Source organism: Gymnoscopelus microlampas (genome assembly GCF_963454915.1).
Source record: "Gymnoscopelus microlampas genome assembly, chromosome: 19".
Taxonomy (NCBI): domain Eukaryota; kingdom Metazoa; phylum Chordata; class Actinopteri; order Myctophiformes; family Myctophidae; genus Gymnoscopelus; species Gymnoscopelus microlampas.
Window position 1 is genome coordinate 15,628,125 of NC_139956.1, and position 7,800 is coordinate 15,635,924.

Sequence of the window (7,800 nt, forward strand, 5' to 3'; positions counted from 1 at the left end):
GACCCCCATCTGAAAACTTTTTGTAATAGAGACCCCCAGAAGCAAAGATTTGAGTCAAAAATATTCCCTTTAAAAATGATATAATATTCAAATTTTCACGTTTTTTCAAAAAAATAGCAGATCTACAAGCTCGTAGCGCGGCACTCGGTGCCGCGCTACGAGCTTGTAGATCTGCTATTTTTGAATAGCCAAAGACATCTAAAAATGACACACAAGATGCGTTCCCGGTCTTAAAGGGTTAATGAGGCGCTGGGCTCATCACCTCCCACCCTCACCTACCTCCCTCTGACTCCTTTTTTCCCCGTGCGTCTTTTTCTTTTCCTTTTTTAACCTTTTCACATGTCTTCATCCCCTCTTCCCTCTCCCTCTCGTTTCCCCCTGTTATCTTATCGACCCCGCTCTCTCTCCTCCTGTTTGCTTCCTCGTCTCTCACCCCAGCCTTCACCCTCCTCTCCTCTCCTCTCCTCTCCTCTCCTCTCCTCTCCTCTCCTCTCCTCACTAATTATGAAATAGCGATGTAAAACAGGGCTTCAGTCAGGGTTGCCAGATCTGCTTATTATAACCTCCCAGCAAGAGTTTATTTGAAAATAGCCGATCTGCAAGCTTACAACGCGTCGCGATGCGACGCGTTGTAAGCTTGCAGATCTGCTATTTTCAAATAGCTGGTGTACATGTTAAAGTGCTCATGTTGCCCATAGTCGCTTCTTTTGGGCTGGTTTTCCTAGACCTGGTTGCTTGTTTCTCTCACAGAATCTGGCAACACTGGCTTCAGTGGTTAATGTATGTGCTTAGTGTTAATATTCTAAATCTGCATTGTACAGTAACTAGCAACTAAAGCTGTCAAATTATCTCAGTGGTGTAAAAAGTGCAATATTTGCCTCTGAGACGCAGTGGACTGGAGTAGAAGTATAACATCTCTGTCGGGTGGAAACCTGTCCAAAACTGTTACTTTTCAGGATTCAAATAAAAAAAATAGCAAAAGTATCAGATCTACAAGCTTCGAGCGATCAAGTAGGGGCATTCATTTACGAAAAAAACACAGAAAGTTAGAATATGGAGATAAGAGGTTTCTGCCCAACAGCAAAGAAAGATAAATAAAGTGTTGAAAAATGTACATACTAATGATGTACAAAAACAAATTTCACCCACTTTTTTACCTTGTAAACCTGTGATGTGACAATAAACCTGATTCTGATTCTGATTCTGATACTCAAGTAAAGTGAAAGTACCCCCAAAAACATTTAAAGGAGTAGTTCACCCAAAAAACGACTTATTTTCTATCAATTACACACCCCATGAAGCATTGAATTCAAGGAGATTTTTTGTGTTTTTGTCGCATTCCTAAGCCAATAATTTGATTATTATATTAGCGTAAAGATGCTAATGTATCCGGTAGGAGACTCAAAGGAGACTCTTTGAGTCTCCTACCGGAAAATACACCCGGTCATCAAATTATTGGCTCAGGAATGCGTCAACAACAAAAAAAATCGCCTTGAATTCAATGCTTCACGGGGGTTGTAATTGATAGAAAATAAGTATTTTTTTTGGGTGAACTCCTCCTTTAAGTAAGGTACTTGTGTGTAAACGTATACCTGGTCACTTTCCACCAATACTGCTCCCCCTGGCTGTTCTTCTAGTCGTGGTGATCCACTGGACGCGGCAGATCAAGGAGATGCTGAAGGCCCAGGAGGCGGTGGAGATGGGGGACATCTCGGGCCCCCTGGAGGAGATCGTCTTCTGGAGGAACCGCCTGGAGGACCTGCTGGGCATCAGCAGGCAGCTGCAGAGGCCCCAGATCGCCCGGATCCAGCGCACCCTGGAGCTCGTGAGGTCCCACTACGTGCGGCCCTTCTGCACACAGGCCGAGGCCATACAGGTAGCTAACACTAATATATAATGCCAGGGGTCTTCAACAGGGGGTCCCGGGGACACCTAGGGGGGGGTCCTCAGAGTTACTCCAGGGGGTCCGCCAAATCTTTTTGATAGGATTTTTTTTTTTACATTAACCACTTGAACCTTAGCATCTCTATTCTGAGGAACATTAGCCGAAAATAGCAGATCTACAAGCTCACAGCGCCTCGCGCTGCGAGGCGCTGTGCGCTTGTAGATCTGCTATTTTCGTGGTGGGGGAGGGGAGGGGCAAATCAAGTACTAAGTGTTGAAGGTTTAAGTGGTTAAATGTCTGAAATGAACAAAACACATACATTTATACAACACTGATGATAGTCAATGATAAAAAAATAGATATGAAATCTATGAAAAAGTTTAATCTGCAACACAATTGTATGCAATGTAATGTAGTGGGGGGTCCCTGCTTCATCTCTCTCTCTGCTAGGAGGTCCTTGGGCAGAAAAAACGTTGAAGACCCTTGATATAATGCATTATACACACTACTGTATGCAGAAATGTTGCTAGATTACAGTACTGTAGTGGTTCTTTGGATTGTGATACAAGCACCAACATGTGTCCAGTGGTGTTATAAAGCAGTGTTTCTCAGACGTTTTCATATCATGGAACGCTAAACTGATATGTGCTTGGCTGCAGACCCCCATGGTTTGTAGAGACCCTGTAGAGACCCCATAAGAGAAGAAATATTTCAAAAATGATTCCAAACTGTTCAACATGTTTCAAGATTTCTCTAAATAGTTTAAAAAAAATGCGAATCTACGTTCCGAGCTTGTATATTGGCTATTTTTGAATAGCCTATATTAAGTATAAAAAAGCGTTAAAGGAGTAGTTAACCCAACAAAATGAATTGATTGATTTTCTATCAATTACACACCCTATGAAGCATTTAATTCATGACGATTTTTTTGTTTTTGTCGCATTCCTCAGCCAATAATTTGATGACCGGGTCATCGGTCAGTAGGAGACTCAAAGAGTCAACATTTTGGTTCTTTGGAACCAAAAATTAGGAGACTGTACAATATAGGTGACAGTAGGAGACTCAAAGAGACTCCGCCGGTCATCAATGCTGGTTAAATGCATGTACCAGTATGGATGCACCCCTACTGTCCATATACCATGCACAGCTACATGGTTATGCTGTTAATCCACCCGTCTGTCCTACACTATCCATCTCAGCCACAAGGCCGCAAAATCCAAAATCACTCTCCTTCCTACAGAGGGGTTCATAAGCAGTGTTCTTTATAGTACATCATATTTCTTCGTTGCAACCTCCCAGTGATAAATAGCAAACATCTAGCAGCGCTCTGCAAATCACACGGTACAGAGTTACACTGATATAGTGCCGGTTACCCTCTCCACCCACTGGGCTGGGGTCTATAGTATGCTGCATGTGCACATACTGAGACATTACCTTGAATCTTTTTCCCTGTTTCCCCCCACCTTAACCCATTCAATCCGGGAACACATCTCTGTCATTTTTAGATTTATTTGGCTATTCAAAAATAGCAGATGTACAACATGTAACTGTCAAATGTCTCAACATATGTCTTAATTCTTCTGAAAAACTGATGTTGCCATATCAGTGGCCCTAACTTTTTCATGTCAAGGACCACCCAAAATTATGTTTTTGGCCACCGATCCCCATCAAAATGTGTTGTTCCGGGGGCCTCCCCAGAAGCAAAGATTTGAGTTAAAAATGTTGTTTCGACAAAATGTATGTATTCAAAGGTTTCCACTAATGTTCAAGATTTTTCCCAAAATAGCCAAAGTATAAAATAATGGTTTAAGTGGTTACACAGATGAGTTCCCGGTTTAAATGGGTTAAATTTAAGCATTTCGCCTCGGTTATTTTTTCCTCGGAGGCCCTCTTACATCGTACACAAGCTGAGAGCCACGCGCACACATTCACGCATTCACACACGATACAGACACGTTAGTCATTTAAAGCCCTACTTCTCGTGCAACGGATAGCGAAAATAGTCGATATACAAGCTCCCAACGCAGTTTTCAAAAAAGATATTCTGTGCGAAAAGTCGGACTGATATCACATTGAGAACATAGTAGGCGGACAGTGGATGTAAGCAAGTTATGATTTTGTTCAGCATGTTCAGCAATGGTAGACTACAGTACCTCCAACCAGACACGGCCTCGTCGTGCCCACCTGTGATCTATGGGAGCCCGGGACAGGACAGCCAGGCTGGGGGAACACTGCTGCAGCGTACAGTAAGGGAGCTGTATGTGATTTGAGCGTCAGCCAGTGTCATCAGTCATGGAGGGCCCTAAACTCCCCATCCAGGCCTGTGTTTGCTGGATACAGCCTTCCTCACAGTGTTAAATGGATTGTCTAGCTGGCTGGCTGACTCGGGGGCTGTAAAGCACGCTGGATAGAGCCTCAGCATTCTCCGTTCGCCTGTAATTCATCATAGCGAGTAGAGGCTCTCTGGTGGCTCTATACCAAGCCAATATGCTGTGCTGGCCTGGGTTTGTGTGTGTCATTCGCCGGCCGGCCAGCCGCACCACGCGGTGAAGACTATAGCCTTCGTTGAAAGCCAGTGTGTGATGAGAAGACGGAGTGGCCAACTCTTCTGAACTTAATGCAACGTGGAAGTGTTGTTCCTGTCCTGTCCTGCCGAAAGTCAGATAAATGATCCGTATGTACCGCTGCAGGTTTGACACGGACGAAAACCCAGATGGACTTTTTAGCTACTGTTCTTATGAGTGGCTTTAAACCCATTAAGACCTGAGGTTGATTCTACAAATGCCTTCTAAAGCAGTACTTCGTTCTCAAACCTTTTCGTAATTCAAAATTATTCTAACGTTTTTCACACTTTCAAGATTTTTCTAAATAAGTTGAAAAATAGCAGATATACAAGCTCACAGCGCGTCACGATTTTTCAAAAATGTTAGCATTGGCTATTCAAAAATAGCAGATATACAAGCTCACAGCGCGTCACTTCGTGCCGCGCTGCGAGCTTGTAAATCTGCTATTTTTGAATAGCCAATGCTAAAATGACACAGATGCAATTTCTGCCTCCTACCACTGATTGCAGTTGGTACTTTTGCTCTTTGCCCTTGATTTTCGGCGTGGCCACATTTCTCACCGGTGAACTCAACACAAGGCAGATGTTTTTTAGATGTTTTGTGTTGAGTTCACCGGTGAGAAATGTGGCCACACCTGTTATTTTTGTTATTTTTAAGAGATTTGGTGTAAAGGGGGAAAAAAAAGAAGGGTACCAATATAGACCCCTGGGGAACCCTGGTCAACTAAGTATACGGTTTAATTGATTAACTACTTTTTTCTTTTAACTTGAAGTAATGTCCATAATGTCAGCGATGTTGGCGTATACTTTAACCCATTGAGACCTGAAGCCGATTCTACATGTCTCCTAAATCCCAACACTTTTCTGATATTTCTATATCAGTGGTGCTCAATCTTTTTCATGTCAAGGACCCTCAAAATGATATGTATTTGGCCGTGGACCCCCATCAAAATATGTTGTTCCAGGGACCCCCAGAAGCAACGATTTGAGTTAAAAATGTTCGCTTTAAAAATATATATATTCAAAGATTTGCACACATTTTCACGATTTTTCAAAAATAGCAGATCTACAAGCTCGTAGCGCGGCACTCGGTGCCGCGCTATGAGCTTGTATATCTGCTATTTTTGAATAGCCCAAAGTGTAAAATAATGCTTTTTAGCTCAAATCTAAAAATGACACAGTTCCAGGTCTTAATGGGTTAAAGGTGTTCTGTGTACAATCCCGCCGCTCGTCGCCCGTAAAAACAACTTGCAAAGGGCTGCGGTTTTACGAGCGACATCGTTTCCATAATCCGAAGGGACGCGTGCAATATTCTCAAACGATATTGTTCTCATAAAGCGGAGGGACGGCGTCAGCTGTTTAGATCCCATAACCCAGAGGGATGGGCGCATGGTAATTGGGGCTCACTACTTTTTACTGCTACAGCTGGACATTCTGTCTGCAGACACAGACACTGATGGGCCGTAATGATGACAGAGTAGCATCATTTTAGTTTATTATGCTATTTCAACCAGGGGGGGGAATCCTCCTCAGTATGAATTTTAACCCATTTAATCCGGGAACGCATCTGTGTAATTCTTTTTTATTTCTTTGGCTGTTCAAAAATAGCAGATCTACAAGCTCAGATCTCAAGCTTGTAGATCGAGCATGTAGATGCTGCTATTTTTGGAAAAATTGTGAAATCTTTGAATATACAGTATACATTTTTTAAAGCGAACGTTTGTAAAAAATGTTGTTCCAGGCACCCCCCAGAAGCAAAGATTTGAGTCAAAAATGTTCCCTTTAAAAATATATATACAAAAAAATAGCAGATCTACAAGCTCATAGCGCAGCACTCGGTGCCGCGCTATGAGCTTGTAGATCTGCTATTTTTGAATAGCCCAAAGTATAAAATAATGGTTAAAGTCTAAAATGAGTTGACTGATGGTTTTCCCGGTCTTCATGGGTTAATCTAAAATGATAAGAATGAAAAATAGCGAGATATTATGAAGGCACTCCCAGGCAGCTATAGTCCTGTTAATCAAACTAACAGTTAATCAGACCGATCAATTTAATCGATTTTGACAAATAATTGATTTTCAAACAAAGCTAAAATAGCAGATCTACAAGCATGCAATGTATTGCTATTTTCACACATCACTGTTGTATGACAAAGTCAAAAATAGGGCTTTAGTGGTTAATCCGACCAATCGATGTAGTAGATTTTTTTTTTTACATCTTCAAGATTATTTGATTAATCAAAAAAGTTATGGATATAATAAATGCTACAAAAATAATCTATTGCAGCCGTCGAGTTGCAGCCCTAATATTGTGTGAAATGCTCAGTATATTGGCGAGTACTCAAAAACAAAGGACTCGTTCTCAGTCATTACAAAAAGGAGTGAAAGGAATATTATATCGTCCTGAGTCGGAAATATCTTTTCTGCATTCACCCAGCAGAAGGCTTGCTCCCTTTTGAGCCGAACACGAACAAAAATAAAAGCCTAAGTACCGAGGCTAGGAGCTGCTATGGGTTAAGTGTCTCTTGCCCAGGGACACACACACATGCATACAGTATATGAGCGAGACGAGGTTCGAACCGGTGACCTTTTGATTACCCAGACAGCCTCTCTATGGTGGTACTCAGTGGTGGAAAAAGTACTCAAATTCTTTACTTAAGTAAAAGTACCAATACTGCAATATAAAAATACTCTGTTACAAGTAAAAGTCCAGAATTAAAAATTGACTTGAGTAAAAGTACAAAAATATTGGCATCAAAATGTACTTAAAGTACCAAAAGTAAAAGTGCTAAATATTTGAAAATAGCCGATCTACAAGCTCACAACGCGTCGCGATGCGACGCGTTGTGAGCTTGTAGATCTGCTATTTTCAAATGGCCTTATGTATAAAATAAGGCTAAAGTGGTTAATGTATGTTTCATAATATCATAATTTATATCTACAAAGTAACTAGTAACTAAAGTTTTCAAATAATTGTAGTGGAGTAAAAGTACAATATTTGCCTCTGAGATGTAGTGGAGTAGAAGTAAAAGTATTGGAAATTGGAAATACTCAAGTAAAGTACAAATACCTCAAAATTGTACTTAAGTACAGTACTTAAGTAAATGTACTTAGTTACTTTCCACCACTGGTGGTACTGCTGTCCATTTGACTTTGACCATCGCTGTCTGTCCCACCAGGCGAGCTCCAGGCAGGCCGGGTTCAACCTGCACTGGCTGTCCCTGCTGAAGGAGCCGTGTGAGAAGTTGGCCGGCCTCCATCCCAGCCAGATGGCGGGGACGCTCAGGTACATCGTGGGCCTGGTCCGCATCATCTGGGTCAACTCGCCCTGCTACAACACCAAGGAGAGGATG